Source organism: Rana temporaria, chromosome 1 (assembly GCF_905171775.1).
Source record: "Rana temporaria chromosome 1, aRanTem1.1, whole genome shotgun sequence".
Lineage (NCBI taxonomy): Eukaryota > Metazoa > Chordata > Amphibia > Anura > Ranidae > Rana > Rana temporaria.
In genome coordinates this window covers 587,973,967-587,990,647 of record NC_053489.1, presented here as the reverse complement: position 1 = coordinate 587,990,647, position 16,681 = coordinate 587,973,967, and the positions used below count along the sequence as shown (strand labels likewise).

General features: G+C 47.1%; 1 protein-coding gene across 1 annotated transcript in view; it reads left to right on the top strand.

Annotated features, from left to right (window-relative positions):
* The first annotated feature begins 1,130 nt into the window (after window positions 1-1,130).
* The window catches only part of NSUN7 (NOP2/Sun RNA methyltransferase family member 7), a 159,811-nt gene continuing 144,260 nt past the window's right edge, over window positions 1,131-16,681 (top strand). The window contains exon 1 of the mRNA XM_040335065.1: window positions 1,131-1,192. The gene's annotated coding sequence lies outside the window, so the exon portion shown is untranslated. The remainder of the gene's footprint in view (window positions 1,193-16,681) is intronic.

Sequence of the window (16,681 nt, the reverse complement as noted above, 5' to 3'; positions counted from 1 at the left end):
GCTCTCTGCCCCCCCTCCATGCTCTCACCCCACCCCATGTTCTCAAGATTCTTCCCTGTGCTCTCTGCCCCCCCTCCATGCTCTCACCCCACCCCATGTTCTCACGATTCTTCCCTGTGCTCTCTGCCCCCCCTCCATGCTCTCCGCCTCCCCCATGCTCTCACCCCACCCCATGTTCTCAAGGTTCTTCCCTGTGCTCTCTGCCCCCCCTCCATGCTCTCCGCCTCCCCCATGCTCTCACCCCACCCCATGTTCTCAAGGTTCTTCCCTGTGCTCTCTGCCTCCCCCATGCTCTCCGCCTCCCCCATGCTCTCACCCCACCCCATGTTCTCAAGGTTCTTCCCTGTGCTCTCTGCCCCCCCTCCATGCTCTCCGCCTCCCCCATGCTCTCACCCCACCCCATGTTCTCAAGGTTCTTCCCTGTGCTCTCTGCCCTCCCCCTGCTCTTTCCTTATCCCCCGCCCCCTGCAGCTTTGCAGGGTTTCCCCCTCCCCTCTTCGTCTGGGAATCCGTCAGGATGGAGAGTGGAGAAAGGCCGGGCCTATTTTTTGTCCCAGTACGGGCCTGCCCCAGAGCATTTCTTTGCCCAGGTTGCCCATGATGCTATTGAGACGGCCCTGAATGTGGCCCCTGTGTGCACACAGCTGCTGATCTCCAGCACAGATAGAACCTGAAACCATCAGCAGGATCCTCTGTTCCATCACCCATAGAGTTCTACCTGTGCCCATGGAATGGCATCCATTGAAGCACACTCTACTCTGCCATGTGACACACAGGGAAGGGAATCACTGATGGAGCTTTTAGAAAACATCAGAGATGAAGCTGAGATCTCACGAAACTCTCTGATACTAGAGAGTCAAACTCTCCTCATTACCATGGCAACGCAGCGACCACACCCCTCGCCGCTCTGCTCTGGAAGCTCTCTGGTCCTTCGTGTTTAGTTCGGAGCGCAGAGACCACGCCCCCGCAATCTCCGCCAGCCACTTGTCTGCAAGGCTACAGCAGCACAGCTGGTTGTCATGGCGATTCCTAATTGTTTACCTGAGCAGGCCCCGCCCACGTCCCGCCTTTAGTCCCTTCCCAGCTCCAGTTAGTTGATGGGACTGCGGTCCGCTGATGATCATCAGTATCTGGCTGGGCACTGATCACTGTACGGAGAACACCCGGAGCTCCGGACAGCCGCACATTACAGGTAATAGAAGCACGGGGCTCTGCTATCCGGGGGGAGCTGCTGGAGAACCACGGGTGTCAGGAAGATGAGTTACTGAGACTCGTAGTTCCACAACACGACAGCCATCACCAATCTGGGATGGGGGGATTGTGTAGTACTGAGACCTCCAATACTCACCACTTCTTATTAGATGAATAAGCCCCTTTCACACTGAGGGAAACTTGGAAACTATAAAACGGCAATTGCTTTTGCAGCGTTTTTTTGAAGCGTCAGCGGTTCGCTGTTTTTGAAGTTCGCATGACTCAAAAACTGCTTCAAGAACCATCTTGAAGCGCTTTTCAGGCGTTTTTACAGCTCACGTATTCATTTCAATGGAGAGGGGCGCTTTTTATAGCTCTTTAAATATGCTGCTTGCAGGAGTTTTTTCATCTCCCCGCCAGCGCACTGCCCCAAGTGTGAAAGCATCCATTGTTTTTTTCAGGCGCTTTTTTTAGCGCCAAAAGCGCCTAAATGTGAAAGGGCTCTGATGGCAATCCATATACTAGATGTCAATGAGATCATTCCGGTGAGTTCGCATTTTGCGTTTTGTAAATGTGTGCAAAATTGTGTCACTTTTCTGTGCGTTTTTACGTCATACGCAATGGGCTGCACTACGGACAACAAACGTGGAAAAAGTATCCCATGTACCCTTTTTGAGCGTCGTGTTGTGTGCATTTTTATAAGGCCTGTTATGGGGCGTTTTTCGGGCGTTATTCAAATGTTTTTCAGGCGAAGCCTCATCTGCAATCCCAATGTGAAAGCCCGAGTGCTTTCAGAGACCTTTCACACTGCCAGCGCCCGAAAAACCGCTGGTAAAGCACCGCTAAGACCCTAACGTTTTAGGGCGTTTTTGCAGTGCCTCAGTGTGAAAGGGTAAGGCGTTTTTACAGCGCTTTTAATTCATTTTAATGAAGAGTGGCTTTTTGGAGCGTTTTTTTCAGCGCCCAAAAGCTGCTCCAAAGATGCTGCTTGCAGGACTCAGTGTGAAAGGGTCCATTGAGATGCATGGAGAGCGTTTTATGAGCGTTTTAATCGTGCTAATTTAAATGCTAAAACGCTGTAAAAACGCTTCAGTGTGAAAGGGGTCTAACAGCGCATTTTGCGGTATTTGACAAACTTGCATATTTTTTCTTTGCCATGTTTTTGGGCGCCATTAACAATGAATGGCGATGCAACTGGCTGTTTTTCACATGTTTCATGAATGCATGCAAAATTGCACAATTTTACGCACTCTTATCAAACGCTAATCTGTTCACACCTGTGTGCTTTACATGCACTTTGGGTGCGGTGCGTTAAAAAATCCTGCATGCTGTATCTTTTTTGCACTTTCATCAAAGCACAAAGGGCTAGATTCAGCCATAATTTACGCCGGCGTATCTATAGATACGCCGCGTAAATTCAAAGATACGCCAAAATTAGGCTAAGATCCGACTGGCGTAAGTCTCTTACGCCGTCGTATCTTAGGGTGCATATTTATGCTGGCCGCTAGGTGGCGCTGCCGTCTATTTTAGCGTAGAATATGCAAATGACCTGGATACGCCGATTCAGAAACGTACGTGCGCCCGGCACATTTTTTACGTCGTTTACGTTAGGCTATTTTTCCGGCGTAAGGTTGCTCCTGGGTCTATGAGGTGTACGCAATGTTAAGTATGGATGTCGTTCCCGCTTCGAATTTTGAAATGTTTACGTCGTTTGCGTAAGTCGTTCGCTAATAGGGCTGTAAGTAAGTTACGTTCACGTCTAAAACATTGACGATTTGCGGCGGAATTTCGAGCATGCGCACTACGATTCTTTTACGAACGTTCGTAAAAAACGTCAAATACGTGGGGTCACACTAAATTTGAATAAAACACGCATCCAAATCATCCAAATTTGAATTAGGCGGGCTTACGCTGGAGCACATACGTTACGCCGCCGTAACTTAGGGCGCAAGTTCTTTCGCCCTAATTTACGGCGGCGTAACGTATCGGAGATACGTTACGCCCGCACAAGATTACGCAGGGCTACCTGAATCTAGCCCAAGATATATAGATTTAAATGGATGTGCACTTAAAAAAAACGCACTGCACAGATGTGAACCCAGCCCATAGTGTGATTGCAGCTTTATGGTATACAAAGTCTGTTTTTCACATCCAAGTGCAGCAACGCACCATGTTTTTTGCACATTTTTGGTGCGACAGTGTAGGGCAGCAAAGTCACATGCTCAATACATGTGCCAAAGTAGCTCCTGTACCTTTCTTTGGAGCTGACTTTGCTGCATATTTTTTTTTTTTTAATGTGTTTTTTGGGCATTTTTTTGCTCAACAGGTGGCTCTTTTTTTCAGCACGATTGGAGTGCCATTAAGAATGAATGGCACCCAAATGTGTGATCTGCATTTTGACACGTTTTTGCTGTGTTCTAGAAAGGCGTGTTTCTGTGCGTGTTTCGGCTATGCTCAGCTGTGAACGGGGCCTAAAGCCAGCATTTACAGGCATACCCCACTTTTAAGTACACAATGAGGTTTATTTACTATTAGCCAGATTCAACGACAGTTACGCCGGCGTATCAGTAGATACGCCGACGTAACTCTGAATCTACGCCGTCCTAAATTTAAGCGTATTCTGGAAACCAGATACTCTTAAATTAGGCTAAGATACAAGCGGCGTAAGTCTCCTACGCCGTCGTATCTTAGGGTGCAATTTTTCCGCTGGCCGCTAGGTGGTGCTGCCGTTGAGTTCGGCGTAGAATATGTAAATGACTAGATACGCCGATTCACGATCGTACGTGCGCCCGGCGCAGTAAAGATACGCCGTTTCCGTAAAAGATAAAGCTGCCCCCTAGCTGGCCTAGTCAATGTTAAGTATGGCCGTCGTTCCCGCGTCGAAATTTGAAAAATTTACGTAGTTTGCGTAAGTCGTCCGTGAATGGGGCTGTACGTCATTTACGTTCACGTCTAAACCAATACGTCCTTGCGGCGTACTTTGGAGCAATGCACACTGGGATATGTACACGGACGCCGCATGCGCCGTTCGTAAAAAACGTCAATCACGTCGGGTCACCAAACATTTACATAAAACACGCCCCCCCATCCTCATTTGAATTAGGCGCGCTTACGCCGGCCCCATTTACGCTACGCCGCCGTAAGTTAGGAGGCAAGTGCTTTGTGAATACAGTACTTGCCTCACTTACTTACGGTGGCGTAGCATAAATACGATACGCCACCGGAAAGATGCGCCCGGCTACCTGAATCTGGCTATAAAGCTGGAAAGTGCAAAATCAGGCTCACTTCTGCACAGAAACCAATGAGCTTCCAGGTTTTATTACCAGGCTTAATTGAACAAGCTGGGGTTAGAAGCTCATTGGTTTCTATGCAGAAGTGATCCTGATTTTGCGCTTTCCATCTTTAGTAAATAAACCCCATTGTGTACTTAAATATGGGGTATACTTGTATCTACCATAATGCCACGTACACACGACTGTTATTCATGTCATGGAAAAAAACAACGTTTTTCTCAACGTGATTCCTCTCAAGCTTGCCTTGCATACACACAATCGTGATAAAAAATGCTCGAGCATAGCGCGATGACGTACAACACGTACGTCATCGCGCAGAGAATTTTTAGCAGAGAATCTAGAGAATAAAATGGAGATTGTTGCAATATTTAATGTCACACGGTATTTGTGCGGCGGTGTTTTAAACGCAACTTTTTGGGAAAAATTTACTTTCATGAATTTAAAAAAAATGAAAAAGTAAAGTTAGCCCAATTTTTTTGCATAATGTGAAAGATGATGTTGCGCCGAGTAAATAGATACCAAGCATGTCACGTTTTATAATTGCACGCACTTGTGGAATGGCGACAAACTACGGTACCTAAAAATCTCCATAGGCGAAGCTTTAAACTTTTTTTACAGTTACCAGGTTAGAGTTACAGAGGAGGTCTAGTGCTAGAATTATTGCGCTCGCTCTGACGATCGCGGCGATACCTCACATGTGTGATTTGAACACCGTTTTCATATGCGGGCTCGACTTCCGTATGCGTTTTCTTTTTTGCACAAGCTCGCGGGGAGGGGGGCGCTTTAACCGGTTAAGCCCCGGACCATTTTGTTGCTAAATGCCCAGGCCAGGTTTTGCGATTCGGCACTGCATCGCTTTAACAGACAATTGCGCGGTCGTGCGACTCCCAAACAAAATTGGCGTCCTTTTTTCCCCACAAATAGAGCTTTCTTTTGGTGGTATTTGATCACCTCTGTGGTTTTTATTTTTTGCGCTATAACCAAAAATAGAGCGACAATTTTGAAAAAAATGCAATATTTTTTACTTTTTGCTATAATAAATGTCCCCCAAAAACATATCTAAAAAAAATTTTTTCCTCAGTTTAGGCCGATACGTATTCTTCTACCTATTTTTGGTAAAAAAAATCGCAATAAGTGTTTATCGATTGGTTTGCGCAAAATTTATAGCGTTTACAAAATAGGGGATAGTTTTATTGGTTTTTTTTATAAATTTTTTTTTTTTTTACTACTAATGGCGGCGATCAGCGATTTTTTTCATGACTGCGACATTATGGCGGACACTTCGGACAATTTTGACACATTTTTGGGACCATTGTCATTTTCACAGCAAAAAAGGCATTTAAATTGCATTGTTTATTGTGAAAATGACAGTTGCAGTTTGGGAGTTAACCACAGGGGGTGCTGTAGGAGTTAGGGTTCACCTAGTGTGTGTTTACAACTGTAGGGGGGTGTGGCTGTAGGACTGACGTCATCGATCGAGTCTCCCTATAAAAGGGATCACTCGATCGATGTAGCCGCCACAGTGAAGCACGGGGAAGCCGTGTTTACATACGGCTCTCCACGTTCTTCAGCTCCGGGGAGCGATCGCGCCGGAGCGGCTATAAACGAATAGCTGCGCCGTCGTCCCGGATCGTTCCCCGAGGTAAGCCGCACGCCGCACGCAGCGGAGGGGGTCCCGATCGGACCCCCGACCCGCTAGAAGGCAGGGACGTATATATACGCCCATCTGCCTGTACGTGCCATTCTGTGGACGTAAATAGGCGTGCAGCGGGCGTTAAGTGGTTAAAAAAAAAAAAAATCTTTTTTATAATATTACATTGTGTTTTTTTTTTTTTTTTTTACATTTTGATCACTTTTATTGCTGTCCCAAGGAATGTAAACATCCCTTGTGACAGTAATAGGTGTTGCAGCTGCAGGCATCATCCCGGTATAACACCCGAAAGCCGAGGACGCATATATGCATACGCTCGGCGCAAAAGGGTTATAGCACACATATTGTGGACTTTGCATACTCACTGAGATTGATCACAGACTGTTTTGTTTGTGACCCGCTGAATGTTGGTCAGTCGTCATTCATTACACGTGTGTTCACAGTCACACACTGGGGTTGATTTACTAAAACTGGAGAGTGGAAAATCTGGTGCAGCTCTATATAGAAACCAATCAGCTTCTAACATCAGCTTGTTCAAATAAACATTGGCACTAAAACCTGGAAGCTGATTGGTTTCTATGCAGAGCTGCACCAGATTTTGCAGTTAATAACCCCCATAGTCTGTTGTGTGAAACACAATTTCATTATTTAAATATTTTATTCACTTGTATGGTATGTTTAAATATAAGTCAGTTATTCTGATTTTCTATGTGTATTGTTAGGGCAATCTTTGTTGTACACTGTATATGGTTCACGACTATCTTTTTGTAATTTATATAAAGAAATTTCAAAAAGCCACCCACCAGAAAAATATTTCTCTTTATTTTCCTTAGTAAGCACCCGTGTCACTTTAAATTGTTCCCTTTAATGGCAAAGTTATCAAAGATATACATTTTCAAAGGCCTCTTCATTGGGTATTATGCCTGATGAAGAAATTCTCTTTGCAAATTTAACTAATACCTACCGTATTTATCGGCGTATACCGCACACTTTTTTGCCCTGAAAATCAGGGCAAAATCGTGGGTGCGCGGTATACGCCGATACCCGCGCCGAGTTTGAATACTGCGTCGACATATACCGAGCGCAGTACACTCGTGTATTGTCTGGCAGTCTCGGCTCCTCCCGCGCTGACGTCCTGGACGTACAGGACGACAGCGCGAGAGTAGCCGAGCATTGCCAACAATACACGAGTGTACTGCGCTCTGTATATGTCGGCGCAGTATTCAAACTCGGCACGGGAAACAAACGGGGAGGACGCGAGGACGCCGCAGAAGGACGCCGGACCCGACGAAGAGGACACCCGAAGCCGCAGACGGACGCCGGACCCGACGAGGCCGCCGATGGACGCCGCGCAAGACACCAAAACTGTAAGTACAAAAAAAACTTTTTTCCACAGGATTCGGGGCAACTTTAGGGGTGTGCGGTATACGCGGGAGCGCGTTATACCGCGATAAATACGGTACTTTACATTTGTTACATGTTCCTATTCACATAGCATAACTTAAAGGGGCTGTAAAGGTAATTTTTTGTTTTCCTAAATGGCTTCCTTTACCTTAGTGCAGTCCTCCTTCACTCACCTCATCCTTCCATTTTTCTTTTAAATGTCCTTATTTCTTCTGAGAAATCCTCACTTCCTGTTCTTCTGTCTGTAACTCCACACAGTAATGCAAGGTTTTTTCCTTGGTGTGGAGTGTCTTGCTTGCCCCCTCCCTTGGACTACAGGAGAGTCAGGACGCTCTCTATGTTGCAGATAGAGAAAGGAGCTGTGTGTTAGTGGGCGTCCTGACTCTCCTGTAGTCCAAGGGAGGGGGCGAGCATGACACTGCACACCAGGGAGAAAGCCTTGCATTACTGTTTGTAGTTACAGACAGAAGAACAGGAAGTGAGGATTTCTCAGAAGAAATAAGGACATTTAAAGACAAAATGGAAGGATGAGGTAAGTGAAGGAGAACTGCACTAAGGCAAAGGAAGCCATTCATTTGTACCTTTATAACCCCTTTAAGCATGAAGTTTATAATTTATTATACAGAATTTTATTAAAAACATAATATGGTCAAACTAAGAATTGCTGGTGGTTGTTTTTATTTTTTGGGGGGGGGGGTCAAACAATCCATGCGCCATTACCCCCCCCCCCCGGTCGGCACAGAACCTCCTACCCCAGTCAGTCAGGTCACAGGGTTCACGGGGACCCCCACTTACCCCCATCTCGCGGGCAGTGGCTGCTTCTCTCCGGGCTGCGGGTAGCTGCTGTCTCGGTTCCCCTGCATTTAAAGCGCTGCGTAAATTGACAGCGCTATATAAGTATCTAAATAATAATAATAATATCCTTCCTCCTCCCTCTTGGCAGCCAAACAATGGGATACATTTTCGGGCCAATCGGGTGACAGGTCTCATGACTCGCTTCCTGATAGGCCCGGGAGAAAAATTTGAGATTTTCCTAGCTTGTGACGGAAAATATTGATTATATGAAGACAGGAGGCGAGTATCTTATGCATTATCTTTCTTTAATAATGCCCACAGCAGAAATACAGTAAACATTTATTGTAACTTAAAAGAAAAAATTCAAAGAACTACCCTTCCCAGCAGTCCCTGGGCCAGTGTAGCCCCTCCCAGACCGTAGCCTATATAAGGGACTGTCTGAGGTAACCTATTCCTCTTTCTTCATGCGAATTAGTGTAAACAGGAACCGAAAGTCCAATTAGACATCTCCGCGGCTGCCGGGAACCTTCCGACCGGAACACAACATCTGAATCTGGAGGAAACGAAAGGACAAGGCCAACACGGACCAACTTCATCCGGACCAACTTCATCCCAACGGGGACTATAGGAAAACCAAAACCATTCGGAGCCGACCGGTCAGTCGTCTTCAGGAACATGGACCAACGGATTCAGTCAACGGCATCCCGACTCCGGATCTGGAACGTAGTAGGAGCCTCCATCTGCGGTGAACTAAACCCATGGATCGAAACGGAACAGCAATCCCGACGGGGTTAGTGAAAACTAACTCCCGGGGCGTACCAGCCTCCGACTTGCAGGGTGTGTGGTTCAACAGTCTAGAACGAGAGAGAGACAACCTCGTGACAGGGTTGGGTCGGGAGGGAAGATACTCGCCTCCTGTCTTCATATAATCAATATTTTCCGTCACAAGCTAGGAAAATCTCAAATTATACCTCAGACAGGAGGCTCATATCTTATGCAAGTTCAAAGCTATAACAATGCATATATAGATGATAACAAATGAAACAACTACAAAATTGATATAGATATGTGTTCCTCCGATCCAAGCAGAATTGGCGGAAAGCAATCGTGGTTACCAGTCCGCCGCTAGCCGTAAATCCTATAGGGAGCCGCCCGGGGTGATGACCTAGGAGCCACCGCTCCTCTGGAGGGGTGGGCGCCCACGGGGTTACGTAAGACCCTGCCATTTCCATGATTGATCGTACCCCTCTGGCTAGCGTAGCTGAGGAAACCGGAAACTGAGGTTTAGCGTAGGAATGAGGAGTAGGAAGAGATGCGAAGATCGCAGTGGGACCGTGAAGGACTAAGAAATCCGTAGATAACGGAGTACGATGTGCGGGGAAGAACGGGTAGAAAAAACCGATGAAGTCCCGCCGCTGTCCTACGCACGACGGAAAAACCCCGACTCTCCGAGGCGGGATCCGACGCCTAGAATGGCCAACGTCGTGACACCCGATATGCGTCTGACGGAATCAGACACGAGGGGGCAGTAGCTCAAACGACAATAACCTCCGACAGAGTGAGATTGTCCCCCCAGTCCTGGCGTGTGGTCAGGACCACTGATCACCTCCCAAGAGCGTTGATACCCTGGGTGTGATGGGCGTTGAAACTTAACGCTTACTAAGTCGGTACACCATGGGTGTTATCCCACCGGTAGTAAGTCTACAAGGGAGCGGTAGTCAGAGTTCGCAGCGCGGAAGGCGCAGGGGAGCTATAGGACCTCCCGGACTCAAACGAGTCCACCAGGTAGTTGGTCATCTCAGACGAACGCCTTCATGAGGTTAACTTGTCGTTGATCACCAACTAACCCAGAGTCCTCCGGATGATCGAAATGTATATCTAGTCCCAAGGCCTAGATCAAGGCAAGTGGAACCCCCGTTATAAAAGAAAAGGTCGCTGTCTGTGACCGACACCCCGAAAACCCAACCATGCGAAGAGAAGTAGGACGTGCGTCGTGAATAGAGGGTGCAGATCCCCGTACAGACTGGGGAGAGAAAGGATCCCATAAGGGAGCAAGGGCCAGGAACACTGACCGGTGCAGTCGTCAGTCGATGGAATTGGGCGGGTAACGAGAATTCCAATCTAACACCATAGCGGAAGTACATTTCGCAGCTGGAACGATGTCGCGTTCCAGGCAGAAATGTCAGAGATCTTGCTAGATCCGTTAGGATTTTGGGTCAAGGACCCCCCAAGCGAAGGTCGTACTGGACCGCGGATACGGTGTCCATACGCAAGAACACACCGTAAGTGGACGTGTGTGGCATTAGAGTCCTGATGGCAAGACGGTCGTCAGGATTTCCACGTGTGAACGTGCAGCAGAGACTCCGCTGTGGGCCACGCCCCTCCTGTGGACGAGGGACCGCATCGAGTACCCCAACCGAGGTGGTTGGCAACCTATTCCAAGATGAATCCGTCGTGGAGTTGCAGGTGGACCTGCCGTGCCGTCTGTCGACCTGACGTAGCCACCACCGTAGTTCAATTATGGCTTCCGTGTCCAGAGTGACGACGTCTGCACAGTGAAGCCCCTGGCAAAGACGTAGGGACTGAGACTCTGAAGGTCTCGATAGTGAAAAGAAGCTGGACAAATGGCCTGGATTGACGCCGGAAACAGGCCGACCAGGCGAGCCAGTCCGCGTAAGGATACCCGTCGTTAGCCCAGCACGATACTGACCTCGTGCAGATGGCGGCCAAGTGGTCATGGGTAGCCGAAGGATCACTAGGTTGGTGTCCACCAAGAACCCTAAAACTCTACCTCCTGAGATGGGGAGAGGATAGATTCCCCGTGATCTATGGGGAACTGTCCCGGAGGCGTGTTCGTTCGCCAGGCGAGGGGTACGAGCCATTAAGAGTAGGTCGTCCAAGTAGATAATCAACCCTTTGTGTCGCAGAATGTCGTCACTGTATACAGTAATTACGAGAGATTTCTCAAGTTACTACCGGGCAATAACCGCCCTCCTTTCCTGACCAGGAAGACGTTGTTGGGGAAACCCGGGGAGAGCGGGTCCGTCTCCACTATCGTTTGGGTGAACCAGAGGCCCTGCAATTCGTTGTCTATTAGGGCGGTGTTCAGGTCTGAAGACCGAGGAAAGATGGACTAGGTCCATCTCCGGTCCTATAATCCTGATAGACCGGCACTGTACCGTGTTAGACTTTGATGACGTTTGGGCTCATCCGGGATGGAATAGAGCCCTGCCGTCTTGGAATATCTTAATCAGCGTGATCCCGACTAGCCTGCCCTCGGTGGTCGGACCGGGGTCTGATTCGGCTTGGTGAGACAGTTGGGGAACAAGCCATGTTAAGATTCGAGCGGCGGTGTCCAGTCGGACCCGTAGTGTCCACGCATCCCAGGAGGCGACCGCCCGTTGGGCCCAGCCCCGATTTGGGACAGGTCAGTCGGCTGTTCAGCGGCGTGGCCTGCTCACTAAGGTGTGGGATGATGGTGATAGGTCCCAAAGATCCAAGGCCCTGGTCTGTATGATCCGAAGGACCTCTCTATTCCCAGCTTAGGGGATTTCCCGTGTATGGTGGGATACCCCCAGGGTATGGGGTTCACCTCGGGAGTGTGCACAGCCATAAATGGTAAAGGAAGGGGGTTACGCCCTGAAAAGGATTCGGTGAGTTTTTCGACCGATCTCCGGGTCCATTATGTGATATATTGGATCACCTCGGGCGGAGGTGCCCAGTCATCGGAGTGTGGATGGCATATCGCCCCCGGATCTATAATGGCTCTCTACGAGAATCCATAGAGTGTCACCCTGGGAACAGGGTTGGCGTCGTCATAGAGCGCCATGTGCCCACTGCCCTAACACTCATCATCATTCTCATCATCTACAACCTCAGACTCAAGGTGTTAGCCGCCTCAGACTCCGCGGACAACTCTGGAAGAGTCCACGAAAGGGTCTGGCTTAGTCCGTCTAACGGATCGCTGCCTCTGCATGTGCATCTCCCCGAGGCTCGGGGGTCGGTCGGAGTCTGGGAGGGCAGTGGGTCGGCAGTCCGGGTAGGGTACTGCCTGGGACATATTATTTACTTCCCCTGTCGGGGAGTCAAGGGCCACAGAAACGTGGCAGCGTTTTGGAACGCCCAGCCCTTCTCAGGGGCGGTAGACCGTTGCCGGATGGTCCGGGCATATGGTGTGCAGGCGGGGGTAACCGACGCCATGGTCGTAAAGATTGGTCTACCGATCAGTTTTGGCAACTGTGTAACACTGTTGAGATTTGGCCTCCTAGGACTGTGTCCACCCTATCCGGGGTACCGGCATGAACAATGCCATGATATTCATTAAATTGTAGAATCTTCCACAATACCTCAAACATATCAGTCAAGACTGAACAAAATCACTCGACACCGGGGCACTCGGTATCAGAGACCATATATACAATCAAACAATAAAGGTACATGAAACACCTATCTTGTAAATAATAAAGATACAAGAAGTACCTATCCTGTAAATAATAAAGGTACATGAAATACCTATCTTGTAAATAATAAAGGTACATGAAATACTTATCTTGTGTGCTCTGCCATGAGCAGAAAGAAAGAGGAATAGGTTACCTCAGACAGTCCCTTATATAGGCTACGGTCTGGGAGGGGCTACACTGGCCCAGGGACTGCTGGGAAGGGTAGTTCTTTGAATTTTTTCTTTTAAGTTACAATAAATGTTTACTGTATTTCTGCTATGGGCATTATTAAAGAAAGATAATGCATAAGATATGAGCCTCCTGTCTGAGGTATAATCAATGTTACAATGCAACAATATTAATTCGCTATTTTTACACAACTGGGTGGGCTTCGTGCACAGTGCTCTGCGCCCCAGCCAACCCTTTTTGAAGCCTATTAGAGCCTCTGGCTCTAATCACGTGCTTAAATGGACAAAAATATATCCCCGAATGGAATCCATGTGTCCAGCGCCCTGCATGTAGATCAGGGGGTCGGACGCATGGTTAAGGGGGGCCGCACCCTTAATGGACCGGCCGCCACTGAATATTTGTTATATGCCACTACAAAAAACAATTGTATCCAATCTATCCTCCAGTGCTAAACATTACTTGCTATTGGGTGTTGCAGTGGAGATGGAAAGATAGTCCACTCTTGGGCCCGTTTCTTAAACAGATCCCGAATTTGGATGTTAATATTTGAACACTCCTAAACCCATTATTTCATCACCAAGTTTCAAGAGCTATATTATGTACTGCGGGACTCTAAAAGTTTTTTCAATTGTCGAGTTTTGCTAATGTAGAAAATTTGAGCCTACCAGAAACCTGTTTTTCCCCTAACCTTCCTAAACTTACAAAGTGAGAAATCCTCAAAGGGACTTTTCAGTATTTGTATTATTATTTTATTATTATTATTATTATACAGGATTTATATAGCGCCAACAGTTTGCGCAGCGCTTTTATAGATATTATTGTGAAAGTAGTTTGATGTAATAAATCTTATGAGTGTGTTAAAAACTGTATCCAAACTTGTCACCTAAAATGACCTTGTAAGTACAAAGTGACAGGACATCTTTAACCTACCTAGCGGTATGATTCTTTCAGAAAAAAGGTGCTGAAAGCGGTACCATTATTTGCAAGGAAATTTGGCGTTTTATACTGTAGGCCTGTGATTTTTAGAAATAACTCACTTAAATCTGACCAAACAAGATTCTAATAGGCATCCCGGGTATGACATTTTTTTAAAAACAAAATTATAAATTATAATATAATAAATAACTATAAATAATTATAACAAATAATAATATAATTATAATAAAAATTATTCAATAATGTAATCAAATCAAAATCACTGAAATTTGCTCAGTTGCAGAATTGTCGTTGTCATAATTTTTTTTTTTTTATGACGAATTTCCCCACAAATCGCTATCTCACAATTCTGCAAGTGATTATAATTTATTATTGCTGTTTTTTAGCTGATCTAAAACTATTTTTGACATAAAGGGACACTTTTGGTTGCTATGGACAATCTACAGTTTGCAGGGAGAAAAAAAAGGTTTTTATTATATAAAATGACATGCAGGACACTGGGCAGACCACTAGGGACAAGGGGGGTGTGTATTTTTTACATACAGTACTGTAATCTATAAGATTACAGTATACTGTATGTAATGTGTTTGTTTACTTTTTTGAATTTGGCGCCGTTCTCCGTCCCCGTGCGTCGTAACGTCGCAGGGAACGGAGATCGGCGGCACAGGAGGACGCTGTGTGAATCGAGCGAGGTCCCGCTCACTCACACAGCGCGGTGGCATCGCTGGATCCAGGGACAAGGTAAGTAAACACTCCCTGTACATCCAGCGAGGCAAGCCCGAGTCTGACTCGGGGTTACCGATTTTAGCCCAAAAATCTCACCCCGAGTCAGACTCGGGAACACCGCTCAGCAGGTTTAATAGAGAAGTATGGTAACACAACACAAAGAGCGCGCTTCCTTTGGATGCTCTTAAATAATATAAAATGCAGGAGATAATAAAACCAGCTGTCCCCTTAAAGCAGTGGTTCTTAACCTGGGGGTCGAGACCCCCTCGGGGGTCAAATTACAATTTGCCAGGGGTCACTGAATCCTACGCTGTTCCTAAAGCCCGCACCGCTCCCTTAGCCTTTTCGCTGCCGCCCAGCAGGACTGTCCCTGGAGCCTATGGTCGCCCAGCTGGGCTGTTTCGGTAACACGCGGCGGCCCACTCTGCCTCTTCGCAGCCACCCATTCAGTTCATGGCATGGCTGGGAGGAAAGACTAGAGGTCATCTGACTGGTGATGAACGTGAAGTGGGAGGAGGAGACCCCATCTCCTGATTTTGGCATAGGTGTCACTGCTGCGAGACACCACATAGCTGGAGACACAGTGAGTAACACTACCAGGCTGTGATTAGAGTTGCCATTAAAAGTCCCCACTACAGTTCTCAGATCAGCAGATGACCTTGATCAAGAGCACCTAAGCTGGCTGATCAGAACTCCCCCCAGCACTCCCACTCATCCCATTCCCCCCCCCCCCCCCCCCCCGCACCAAGGAGTAAGAGAAGCAATACAAATAGAGAATACATGGAAGGGAGAGGAAAAGAGGGGAAGCAACAAAGAAAAAGGGAGAGAAAGAATAAGAAAGATGGCTAGAGAGAGGGATGGGGGGAAAAAAACAAGAAATTAGGATAGAGAAACATAAAAGGGAAAGAAAGGAGAACAAAGAGAGAGTGGTACATCCTAAAATGTACCATAAGGGGTTTTAAAATTGTACGAGTGGAAGGGACTCAGGGAGCGCTAAACGTCTGTGGGTTAGGGGCGCAAATTACTTGCCTTGGGTGCTGACAACCCACACTACGAAAATAATTTTACTGTTGGGGGTCCCCACAACTTGGGAAATTTTATCAAGGGGTCACGGCAGTAGAAAGGTTGAAAACCACTGCCTTAAAGTGCACAAACACCAATTTTCCAGAATAGCAGGCGCTTAGTTACTCACTGTACATATACAATACCACAATCGTTCGCTATCTACAACCAGTAATTTCAATTTACATGCTATATTGCAGCAGGATCAGTATGATATGAGTCCATATATAGTGGATCGCTAAGATGAAATACTGTATAATGTATGGCAAATCGCTATGTAAAAGTCGTAATCCACCACGTGATGATGACAATCTCTTAGTAGAGTGAATAAGTGCTCTCTCCACACCCCAGGTGAAATATGCATGTAATATGCAAGTAAGTAGCTGACAAAGCAGCCTATGGGCTGTATTAAAACCCTCTTAATCCACTCCTCTCCAGCGAGGTCCTATAGTATCCCATATATGGAAAGAACCCGCACTTTGGAATCTGTCCAAATTCTTTATCCGATAATCACAAAGAAACTGCTAACATGTTTCGACAAAGAGCCTTGTTCACAGCATAGTTACCCACATATCTAGCACCAACATATATACAAAAAGAGAAACACTCCCATTCATTAGTCAATGCAATTAAAGTGGTTGTACACCCATACAGACCACTTTTACCTACAAGTAAGCCTAGATTAAGGCTTACCTATAGGTACAAGAAATATTGCCTAAACGTACACAGTTTAGGAGATATTTGCAGAAAAGGCGCCACCGATACACTGAGCGTGCTGTTATTGAAGGCGATCGTGCCATCACTGGCTGCTCCCGCGCGCCATTGCGGCTCCGGCCAGTCACATCGCCGGAGCCGCGGTACCCGGAAGTCACTCCAGAAGAGATGGCGGTGACAGAGGGGGCGAACGAGGGCTGCTGCGGGGGCTTCAATCTCAAGTAAGTACTTCATAATGAGCTAGTATGCTATGCACAGGGCAGGACTTAGGGTGGTGATCC